The 13,008-nt window shown below is 44.0% G+C and overlaps 1 pseudogene; it reads right to left on the bottom strand.

The window, feature by feature from the left end:
• Nucleotides 1-985: 985 nt before the first annotated feature.
• Nucleotides 986-4,648, bottom strand: LOC136545288 (uncharacterized; annotated as a pseudogene).
• Nucleotides 4,649-13,008: the final 8,360 nt, after the last annotated feature.

Raw genomic sequence — 13,008 nt, 5'->3', positions numbered from 1 at the left:
AGTAGTACTTGACAGCATCTGGACGAGCTTGGTACATCATATTCTTGCATTGGGTCTGTGCATATTTCTCAAATACACGGTCTGCTTCATCTTCAAGTTCTTCAGGAACTGAATATATGCTCTGCAAAAGAAACAACAATCAAGCATTACTATGAATAGTGCTGAACAACACTTCCATTTTGGTACATCATATTCTTGAATAGTGCTGAACAACACTTTCAGCCACTACATTCTTACTGTTTTTGAATGCATTACTATGATAGAATTTATATACTCACCCAGAACTCTTGTTTCACACGATCAGCTGGGGTTTCTTCATCATCCCTTAGAATGTGTGAGTAGTGCTCCCACTTGCTTGCATGATATTTGAATGGACGACCATCTCTCGTGGTCCCTTCAATAATCGGAGGATATTCTTGCTTTAAAAGCACTCCAAGGATGGGGCCTTTCTTCATTTTATCATCAATTGAGTAATTAGCATAGCAGAATTGGCTGCCTCAAAAAAATGATGTATTGCATAAAAGGATTAGCAAGTTCTATTACCAGAACTGTCCACACTAAGAGAAAAAAATTCAGCATGTACATACTTGTCACCCTCAGGTACTATCACTATCTGACCATTGCGAGGCTTATGCATTTTATTGCGGCCCCTTATCTTCTTTGCTACAGGGGGCTGACTCTCGACATCATTTGAGAAATCACTTGATCGCGATCGCCTATCCGTCCGATGATTGAAGGACTGCATCTCCTGCCACATAACATGTTAAAACAAAATGTTAGTAGCAGACTTTTAAATACAACAGTATAAGCAGCAGAAAAAGAGACTGCATAAATAAGATGCACAACAGCACACATAAGATACATAGCAGTGAGTCCAAATTAGGATAGAACGAAGACTTAAGCAGATACATAGCAGTGAGTCCAGATGAGGATAGAACTAAGACTAAAACATCAGTACAATAATTTCAAAAATACAAGAAGCATTTTAGAAATCCTCTTCTTCATAGCAGTCTTCGTCACAGGATTCAGCATCATCTTCGTCGCCTTCTTCATCAGTTTCTAATATCTCTTCCGGCCGTGGAGGATCAGTTTGCTTCTCCAGCTCTTCCAATTCTTTTGGATCAGTTATTTCATCTGTTGTTGAAGCAACTATTTCAATGTCACCTAGATCGATTACAAATGTGCCCTCCAGTCCATCCTCTTGAAAAAAAGAGATGTCATGTGATGGTTCTTCAGTTTCAATGCAATCATTATTAATGTCAATTGGAGGCAAACGATCTCGTGGTGCTACATGGTACACTACCCACCAATCTCTCAAATTAGGTTTGTCACAAGCATATGACAGATAATAAACTTGTGTAACTTGACTCGCCAACACAAATGGTTCAAAATTTCGAAGCCTTGAGCTATACTTCACTTCCACCAAACCAAGATTTTCAGTTCGCCTAACACCCCTAGAGGTTGGATCAAACCAGCGACAGTAAAATAAAACAAGCTCAAGTTGTTCCCTGCCGTCCCAAGAAATTTTCAGAATGTCTTCAATAACACCAAAGTACTCAAGAACATTGCCATCGCCATCACTACACGTCACACAAACACCACTATTGGTTGTAGCTAATCCTGTCCTGTTACTCTCATACTTCTCTGATCGAAATCTATATCCATTCACATCATAGCAACCATAGGAGGACACTCTTTTGCGAAACCCATATGACATTTGACGCAACACATTGTGAACACTTGATCTGATTGTACACTGCAAAGAGTTGCATTACATTTATTAGTGCTTGTGATTTAAAATGAAGAAAAAAACTTGCTCTAATTGAGTTGAGGCATTACTATATTTTTGAACCAATCAAAGAAGTTGGGGCCTCTATTGCTGCCACTGCTGCCACGTATGCTTTTCCAACCATCTAGTCTTAAGTTATTGATTTGTTTCTCAGTTGGCTGTGAGCGAACCTTCCATTGTTCGTTGTCAAATTCTCTACAAGGGCATATTTGACGGTGTTATAGTGCAATTATAAATCAGAAAATAACTTTGAAGGAGCATTTTAAAAGAAGGCATACTTGAAGAAATCATCCATCTCTGGGATGTTAGTTAATATGTATAGGGTGCTGCCTTGCATTGTTGTGTTGTGAGGTCACGGAAGCCTTGTGAGATGAAGCATCTACCAGTGTGCTCAAATAATTCAATGCCACAACCTCTAGCAGAAGTTGAGCCACCATCATCGTATCTCTGGGTTTTATTTCGTATAGAATGTACTTTAGATCTAAAATACAGTGAAAGAAAGTTTGCAGCCTCTTCAACAAGGTAAGCCTCAACAATAGATCCCTCAACTCGAGCCTTATTTCGGACTTTCTTTTTAATGCCCTGAATATACCTACATGTTAAATTCCATTTAGTAACTCCAGTAAGTACCATATTAAATAGATGAACAATTGAATTTTGGGTTCACCTCTCAAATGGATACATCCATCGATATTGGACAGGGCCTCCTAACAGTGCCTCATTAGAAAGATGAATTATTAGATGTTGCATTGGATTGAAGAAGCCTGGGGGGAATATCTTTTCTAGTTTGCAGATAAGGACTACTATGTTCTCCTGCAATACTAATATTGATTCTCTGCTGATTTGTTTAGCACACAACTGTCTATAAAAATAACTGAGCTCAGCCAAGCAGGTCCAAATATCATCAGGTACAAACCCCCGGAATGCAACAGGAAGTATGCGCTCAATAAAGATATGAAAGTCATGACTTTTCAAACCAAAAATCTTCTTTTGTAGTAGATTAACCCCACGCCTAATATTAGCCGCATACCCATCTGGAAACTTAAGTTCTTGGAACCAATTTAAAATTTTGGGTTTGTCATCCTTATCTATGCAGTATGGAGCCCTTGGTCTCTGCCACTTGCCATTCCTTTGGTACAAATGAAGAGAAGGGCGGTTGCAAAGTAGTTCCATGTCTTGTCTAGCTTTCACATTATCTTTAGTCTTATCTGAAATATCAAAACATGTGTTCCAAATAGCTTCAGCCACATTTTTTTCATTATGCATCACATCTATGTTGTGACGAAGCAGTAATTTAGTGAAGTAAGGAAGCTGCCAAAGGCCACTTATATATGTCCAGTTGTGTTCTTTGCCAAATTTGTCTCTGTCATCAACTAGTCTGTACAGCTGAGCCTTAACCTCCTCTCCAGTTAAGTACCTAGGGGGGCCTTCTTGCACTACCTTGCCCTTGCGAAAGGCATTTTCTTGGATCCGAAAGGGATGGTCTACAGGAAGAAACCGCCTATGGCAGTCAAACCAGGTAGCCTTACAGCCTTTACGTAATCGATATGCATTAGAATCACACATGCATTGTGGACATGCAAATACCCCATGGGTGCTCCATCCAACAAACATGCCATATGCAGGAAAATCATGTATAGACCATAAGTATGATGCTTTCATTTTAAACCTTCGTTTCACTGAAGCATCCCATGTCTGTACCCCGTCCCATAGCTCTATCAATTCATCTACCAAAGGTTGGAGCAAGATACTTAGGTTTTTTCCAGGGTGTTCTGGTCCAGGGATGACCATAGCAAGGAATATATACTCAGGCTTCATACAAACACCAGGTGGAAGATTATAGGGAACCCAAAATACTGGCCAACAAGAGTAAGAGGCTGCATTCAGTTTATATGGTGTGAACCCATCAGTTGCAATACCAAGTCTTACATTCCTAGCATCTTCTGCGAAGTCTGGGAAATCAACATCAAATTGCTTCCATGCCTCTCCATGACATGGATGCAACATTTTAGTAGAGCTTGCTAGAGTTTCTTTGTGTGAACGCATGAGTTTTGCTGTGCCCTCATGTGCATATAATCTTTGTAACCTATTTGTAATGGGCAGGTAGCGCAACACTTTATGAGGAACCTTGTTTGATCCATCCTTATAGCGGGAGGTACCGCATATGTCACACTTATCCTTATCCTTGTTATCTTTGTAGTACAACATGCAGTTTTTATCACAGACATCAATTTTATGGTATGGCATACCAAGGCCCTCTAGCAGTTTTCTAGACCGGTAGAAGTTGTTAGGAATCCTAGAATTAGGAGGAAGGAGTTCATGCATGAGTTCCACAAAATCATCATAACATGCTACTGAAAGATTGTACTGTGATTTAATGGCCAATAGACGAGCAACAGCAGAGAGACTAGAATGCAAGGTTTGCTCATGTACTTGCTCATCTGCACTAACAACCATTCTATAGAAGGCTTTGGCAAAACCAGTTGGTGTTTCATCATCTAATGGTGGATGCTCACAAGCTAAGTCAACTAACATAGCATCCATCTGATCTGTCTCACCAAATCCCTCATGTTCTACCTCAGAACCAATCTCAAGGTTCTGATTTCCCCGCCTCTCACCATGTGCTGTCCAAGTTTGGTAATTTTCCTTGAACCCATTGTGGCACAAATGTAACTCTATCCTAGGCCTTTTATGCCTGAAAAAATTTCGGCATATGGAACAAGGGCACCTAATTGTATCAGACTCAACTAATTCAGGGATTGAGAAGGCATGATCCAAAAACTCTTTTGTTTTGTCAACCCATTCATTTGATAGCCTACCACGCTTCCAACCACTATACATCCACCCACGATCTGTCATATCTTATTTGCCAACTTGAGTCAGAAGATAGGAGCTAACCAGTAGCTTGCAGAGTCACACTAGTCGTCCAAGACTTCGACCACAGACAGAACCAAGTAAAGCAGCAACAGGCAACCAGATCACAGTGAGGAACCTGTTACCAATTCAGACATAACACAAATTACTTTAGTCAAACAAAATAAAAATTCATATACAGCTAATAATAGAACACTAAAAGACATAATAACAAATAAATTTCCTATACAGCTAGCACACCATAACCAGTGAATCACAATGCAAAATAGAGCAGCTATAGCAAAATAAGTCACTAGAAATTTGTGTTATGTCTAAATTTGTGCCAAATAGAGGAGCAAAATTCATTGACAAAATTATATGACAAGTGACTTAATCTGTATATACATAGCAGCAAAAATAGTCACAGGAAATCAATCAAAAGCACATCTAAATGCAAGCTTTGAAAGGATTGGAAGCAAAATCCTCAGGTTACAACCAAGCTTCGATTGTGTAATATTGGTGCAGGGATTGCAACAGCTAGCAACCAGAGAGCAGTCAATTCACCACAGCAAATCTAGCACAGATCAAGAACATATATGCTACATGGTGGCCATGGTCTGACCTTGCTGTCCGTCAGTGAGCGCCCAATTGTTCTTCCAGACGGGCGGCAGAGATGGTGGTCCAGAAGCTAGAGTTCCTCCGGCTCGTCCGGTGCTGCAACAACAAAGAAGCCCCACTGCACTCAAATGCCACTGCGGGCAAAATCAAGTCAGATGCGCATCAATTAACAAGGGCAAAAAGAAAGATACAAGATGCAAAATTGATTGGGGATCTGAAGATGGGAAATAAATCAAGAAAAGACGAGCACGTACGATGGCGGAGGGGGCTGCTGCCCTTCAGGTCGGCGTGCAGCACCTCAGGGCGGCGGGTGGGGCTGCAGGTGGCTGGGTGCAGGCACCGCAGCCGGCGGCGCTCTGGTGGTCGGCGACGTCGTGGCGGGCGGCGGCGGCAGCTGGCGGCGGCGTCGCAGTGGGAGGTTGTGGTGGCTGGCGGGGGGTCTTCGCGGCCAGCGGCACCTGTGGCTGGGGGCGGCGCCGCGGCGAGCCGCCGCTAGTGGATGCACGCGGCCGCTACGCGCCTGGGCGACGACCGGAGCTGGAGGCGTGGTGTGTGGACGGATAGGGTCGAAACATTTTTCTTTAGATTAGAATGGGGCTGAGGCTGGTTGGAGGGATAGGGGTCACGGGCGCACAGCGGCGAAATAATTGTGGTGGACTCCCGCGGGCGCGTGTCTCTTTTGGGTGGGCCAGAGCACGCGCGAGGCCTGTTTCTGCGCGCCAAAAGCTCTGGAGGAGCGCGCGAGACCCTTGTTTCTGCGCGTGGAAGGCCCAAAAAAACTCTCCGTGACGGCAGGCACCGACGGGTGAGAACTCTCCGGACGGTCTAGCTGTAACGCGGGGGAAGTTTCTACGCTGCTGACGGAGGATGCGCAGCCGATGGGAGAAAAGTGATCTGGCGTGGTGACACTAAGCAAATTAAATCGATCGCTACTATAAATGACATGATGCAATGTGGAAAACAAAATCTAAATGTGAACAAACTCAATTATTGGGCTACGTACTACTATATGTACTGGATGATAAGTCACTGATCACAGCAAACGATCGAATTACCATTTACCACTTTTTTCTTTTTCCCCTATCTCTAGATATCTCTCGCAAATCTTTACACACTACATACTATAATTTTTTTTAAAAAATAATAAATCAAATTACTTTGACGACGATGATTATAGTCTGCTAAATTTCTATTTTTGCGAGTGTCTATACAATTTATCACTTTTTCTATAACATCTGAAGATTCTGTACGTGGTGCCCTCAAAATGGGCCTATAATTAGTGATACCAACATTTGATCAATTCTCTGCTTGGACTCGAGCAGCAGCGCAATTCTCTGCTTTCGTCATGATCTATGCAGCCTCTCTAGGTAATATCGAAAAGTCAAAGCCTTTCTGCTTTCATCCTAGAATATAGCTATGTTTAGCGTTTCTAAGGCATATTCAGGAGTATGGTAAAATAGCAAATACGTATGCCATCACTGAACATGTCCCTACATGCGCCCACGGTCAATGTATAGCAGCAATGCCTGCCTTGCATGTCTTAGTACAAATTCGATGCAAATTAATGTGCATCCTGCAATTAATTTATTTCCACTAATCACACACACAAATCAAGCAGGGGGTAATTTAGTCTATTCGTGCTTTCAAGCTTCCCTACTCTCTCGGTCCCTTAAGAAATCAATTTTTAAAGTTATCTTAAATCAAACTTTTAAAGTTTAACCGAATTTAGTTAAAAGAGCGCTAAGATTTATGACACCAAATTAGTATCATTAGATACACCATATACTATATTTCATAATATGGTCATTTGGTGTCACAAATATATATACTTTTTTATATAACTTTGGTTAAATATTAAACAGTTTGAGTTAATACAACTATAGAAATTGATTTATTCGAGAACGGAGGGTTTTATTCTGGGATAAAATTTGAGTGCTAATAAATGTAGTTATATTATGTATCGGAGGGAGTAGTTTATTTTACTGCGTAGATCCATTGAGAAAAAGGGTACTAGAATACATGTTCTGTTGTTTTCTTATTGAATTAATCAAAGTTATATAGAATAAGTCTGACTTATGTAATTTGAAGTAGAGGAAATAATATTATGCGTGCTAAAAAAACAAACCAGGGGTCTCTGCTTTGATTGCACGGTAGCCAATCTCTTCGGCCCGTTCAGTATAAGCTCAAACCGTCCGCCCAAAAGGAAAATGGCAATGTAAAAGCTAGCCTGTCCAATCCAGGTAAAGTATACATTGAGTTTGGGTCCAAAAAAAGATCCAACCCAAGCACTTGCACATGTTCAGAAATTAATTTAATACCACACCGCGTATCAACAACAAAAAAGAACCAGCAGCCAAAGAGTATATACATGCATTGCAAAGGTTGTGTTTGGTTCGAGGAATTGTGTGGTCCATCATATACTAGTATACGAGGAATAGAGTCACTCCACCAAATTTGAGAAATAAACTTTGCATCACCTCATCTAGGATAGAGTGGCTCGTAAACCAAACACCATAAACAGCTTATAATAAATAATAAAGAACGGATGGATTAGAAGTAGTGTTCGAACATAAAACACTCGCCCCCACGTCGTCCCTCTCGGGCGGCTCAGGCGGAAACTCAACCTTGGCCGCCGGGCCCCTCTCCCTCCTTCCCTCCACCTCACCGTCACCTGACCATGCCTCTAGGAGTCGATGGCTGCAAGGATGGCGGCGGCGAGGCTCCTTGCCATCTCCCATCTCCTCATGGCGGCCCTCACAGAGCTTCATCGTGGTGGCGGCCAACTCCTCCAGAGGCTGCTTCAGCGGGGCTCCAGCTAGATCCAGTGGTGCGGTGTCCGGATCCGGTTGCCCGATGGATGGATCTGACTGGCTGGCGCTTGGGCGACCGTGGGCTGGCGCGACACTGGCGCTCGGACTCGACTCTGGTGATCTCGTCGACGACTAGCCTGGGGCTGCGGCGTCCGTGCGGTTGGGCCCCGCGGTGGCCTCGTGCGTCGACCCTCCGGCTGCGTGCGTCAAGCTCCCGGCGGCCTACGCCCTCCCCTCCTGGATAAGGTCGGCTGCTGGGTGTCGGGCTCACGCTGGCATGGGCTGGCAACCGGATCTGCCTGGCCCAGGACTAAGGCTTTCTGCATCCTTCCTCAGCCGGGCTCCGGAAGGACACAGCAGGCGGTGGTTGAGGCTAGGGCAAAACCCTGGACGACGACATTTGCAGATGTCGCTACCTCCTTGGAGGCGTCCTCTTCGTTCCTCTTCCCTCGCCCCTGCTGGCGTGGATGCTTGCCGGTGTGTGCCTCCCACCATCGTGGGCGAGTCCAAGTATGGCTCCACATGGTGTGGTGGCAACCGGCACCCCCTCCATCTAGACATGGACATTTGCCGGTGCGCACCTCCCACCGTCGTGGGCGAGTCCGGGATGGCTCCGCGCGGTGTGGCGGCGGCCGGCACACCCCCCCCCCGGTGTGCGCCTCCCACTATCGCGGGCGAGTCCAGGAACGGCTCCGTGCGGTTTGGCTGTGACCGACACACCCCTCCATCCAGGCAATGCGCGTCTCCCATCGTCACGAGCGAGTCCGGGAATGGCTCCACGCGGTGTGGCGGTGGCAGCCACCTCCCCCTCTCCATGCATGGATACTTGCCGGTGCGCGCCTCCCACCAATGCGGGCGAGTCCAAGAATGGTTCCGCATGGTGTGGCGATAGCCGACACCCTCCCTTTCTCCGTCTAGGCCGGTGTGCGCCCTCCATCATCGCGGTTGAGATCGAGAACGGCTCCGCACGGTGTGGCGGCGCCCGGCATCACCCACCTCCCTCCGTCTAGGCGTGGACGCTAGCCAGTGGGCGCCTCTCACTGTAGGGGACCGTAATGCCTAAGAGGGGGGTGAATTAGGCAACTTAAAACTCTAACTAAAACTATAGCCTTTTTTCTATTCTTAGGAAAACCTATGCAAAAGATAAACTATCTAAATGTGCAACTACAGTTTTGCTAGTGTGTTGCTATCTCTACCTCAAAAAGGAGTTATGCAAACAATGTAAATGCGGAAGCTAAAGAGTAAGGCAAGGACCAAGCTCCCGGTCAGGTAACTCCGTGGATAGCCTCGGGCCTTCCCCACGCGCAAGTGGGTCTCCGACGTGCCTTCCGGCAAGCCTCTCCCGGATGCTCCCCACTGTCTTCACTATCAAGCTTCCGACCAAAACGCTGCGGGCCTTATTCCCTTCGGTACATGGTGGCGGCCACACCACAAACGCGGTTGGTATGATCTCGCAAGACTACAAGCCTCTCCGATGTACAACAATAGTGCGCGCAAGCACCGAGTGATAAGAGGTGTGCAAACCTCACTAAACACTAGGCCTAAACCTAGAGCAAGCACATAAGCGGTGGTCTAATCAACCTAAGCACTTGGCAAAGCACCTACGCTAATCACCAAATGAAACACTAAGCACTATGCAAGTGAAGATCACTAAAATGGTGTACCAACACCCTTGGTATGTTTTCTCAGCTCTCCACTGCTCAAATGGTCGGTTGGGTGGTCTATTTATAAGCCCCATCGAGAAAGTAGCCGTTGGGGGCGAAACCCAGGTTTCTGCTACTGACCGGACATTGTTGTCGTCCTGACTGGACGCGTCCGGTCTTCCCAACCGTTAGAGCATGCGCGTTGATCAGACTCAGCGCTGAATCCGGTCACACTAGATCAGAAGCGTCCGGTCGCGCTGGCGCCGCTCTGGAACCTCTCTGGACTCGATCGGACGCTGCACTTTGTGAGTCCGGTCGTCCAGTGCCGCTACGTCCGGTCATGCTGAAAATGTTGCCGTGACGAAGAACAGTGCCATCGGTGCGTCCGGTCACTGCTTCTTCTTCAACGTCCGGTTGCCTGCTCAACGTCCGGTCACTCCTGCCGAGCTTGTTTCTTCACGATCTTGCTTTCGGCTTGGTTCCCATCTTCGTGCTTGGACTATGCTTGATATCTTGGGTCTTCTCTTATGCTCCTAGGGTCTTACTTAAGGTGTTGATCATCGGATCATCATGTCGCCTTCGTCCAAGTCACATCTTGCACCCTATTGAACTACAAAACAATTACTTGCAAATTCATTAGTCCAATTTGGTTGTGTTGGTCATCAAACACCAAAATCCAAAGTAAATGGGCCTAGGGTCCATTTTCCTTACAATCTCCCCATTTTTTGTGATTGATGACAACACGACCAAAACAAGCAAATAATAAAAATTTTGAAATTTTAAAACTATTTAATTGCTAGAATGCAATGCAAAGGGCAAGGTTATATGATGCTAAAAGATACCACATGTAAACATCTTTGGAAACTTATCTTGCCCTTGCAAATGTGCCCATGTGGCATTATGGATTTAAGCCTCCCCTTAACTCCATAATCCACTATCCTCCCTTTCTCGGACCATTACCACTTGTAAATTATTATGATCGGGCTTGCTTTTGGTCCTACAAATTCTCCCCCTTTGAAATCAAACACCAAAAAGGAAGACATTAGTAGCACAAGGGAGGGTCAAACTTTGTGATCCTTTGTATGTGGAGTGGAATAGGTCACAAAATTTGACTCTCACATTACATAGACTAAGCTCCCCCTAAATATATACATACATATGATGGAGAATGCAGTTTATGCATAATTGGCAAATTAATGCTCAAGGGAGTTTAATCTATATAATGCATGGAGAAAGCATATAAATACCAAAGTGAAATCAACATGATGATATCGGTTTAGAAATACCACATGTGGAAACTAATTTGATTTATACCACTTGCAATAGGTGGTGGATATTTGAAGTGTGATGCTTAACTACGGGGACTCCATTTTTCTTGCAATGAGACTACTACACACATGATAAGCTTGAAAAGGTGTTAGTCTCAAAGCATCCAACTTGTAGAGTAACCTCTCCCTAAATTTGTGCACACAAGTATGGAATACTTGTAGGAGACATGCACATTGATTTTAGAATCAAAAATACCACTTGAAAGATGACATCACATGAATGTGAGAATTATTTTTGAAAGTGATATTCGGGAGAAATTATCTACAATTTGGACTTTGGCACATATTAGATGAACAATTGTAAAACAAGCTATATGCCGTGCTCCTAAATAATTTAAACCATGTAGGTTTGCTCCAAGGGTAAAAGTGATACCGAGCAAGCCTACCATATGATTTACCTAGTGTATGCATGACAAAAGATTTAAGCATGCAAATGCAAACCTAGGCATGAAAAGAAACTAGATGCTAATTGAGATTGCAAGAAATTAAATCTAGTTATCTAACATGGGGAGGAGAATTTGGGTCCATAGTGTTCACTAACCCACTTGGCAATTGACATGATCCAATGTGATGCACCCCATGAAATGCACCCAAAACTATACCAAGTCTCCAAATTCTCCGAAGTCCATCGAACTTCTCACTTCCCTTTCGGGATCCAAACCTTCTTGGTGCTCTTCATGTTAGAAATGATCTCCTTTGACACCCAAATGCATTTGGGCCCATTGTTGGCTTGCTTGTTCACCTTGATGGCCACCACTTTGTCATTTTTGTTCTTCTTCAAGAGATAAGGTGTGGAGGCCTTTTTGTCCACCTTGTTGGTGTAGGTATTGGAGAGCTTGCTTGTTTCCTTTTTATTTTTCTCTTTCTTCTTAGCTCCTCCCCCCATTCTTCACCTTGCACTTATAGGACTTGTGGCCTTCCTTGTGGCACACGTAGCAAACCATATTTTGTCCTTCATCAAGCTTCTTCACTCCCTTAACGGTGTTATCTTGATGAAGTTGGGCTTGCTTTGTCTTGCTTTTCACTTGAGTCAAGTCCTTGGTGAGGCGAGTCACTTCTTGCTTGAGTTGCTCATTCTCCATTGCGACCTCTTGTGTGCATGTTTCTACAACAATTTTCTCAACACAAACTTGGTTGTACAAGGATGAGTCTAAATATAAATCATTACAAGAAGTAGAGGCATCCTTTTTAGGCATGTCCAAAATAGAACCTTTCTTTTTAGGTGCCTCAGTGGGGGTAGTACCGACGGCTTCAAGATTAGCAACTTTATTAATTAGCTCATCACAATTTTTGCACATAGTTTCTATTTTAGCAAGCAAACTTTTATAAGCATCATGTGAGCTAGCTAACTTTTTATTTAATTTTTTTATTTTTCTTTACAAGTTGCTCATCATTGATTGTGCATGTATTTGTTGTTGCACTAGCCTCAAGTTGCTCAATTTTAGTAGATAGTTCAATATTGAGATTAGCAAATGTCTCATATTGTTCAAGCAAGGTTTTATACGCTTCTTGTGAACTATCTAGCTTTTCTTGCAACATTTTTATCTTCTTTTGTTGGCTAGTGCAAGCCTTAGCATATTTAAAATTTTCTTGCACAAGTTTATTAAGAGAAGGCATTTCATCATCACTATCACTCTCACTAGATGATGAGCTTTCATTACCTCGTGCCATAAGGCACACACGAGAAGTGCTTGATGATGAGTGCTTGTGACCGTGCCTCTTGTGGTGGTCTTCTTCACTTGAAGAATCATCCCATGACATTATTGATGTGAGGGCTTTGTCCCCGCATGCCTTATTCTTTGTCTTGGGTGTGGGCTTGTTTGGACAAACTTCCACAAAGTGCCCCAGCTCGTCGCATCCATAGCATCTTTTCTTTCTTTGCTCATTTATTTGATTGGTGAAGATGAAATCTTGAATTTGGATGGGCACACCCTTGACATTGAGCTTTTGAATCATCTTCTCCACCT

Source organism: Miscanthus floridulus, chromosome 3 (assembly GCF_019320115.1).
Source record: "Miscanthus floridulus cultivar M001 chromosome 3, ASM1932011v1, whole genome shotgun sequence".
Lineage (NCBI taxonomy): Eukaryota > Viridiplantae > Streptophyta > Magnoliopsida > Poales > Poaceae > Miscanthus > Miscanthus floridulus.
The sequence above is the reverse complement of the archived record's forward strand: the minus strand, read 5'-3'. Positions and strand labels throughout refer to the sequence as shown.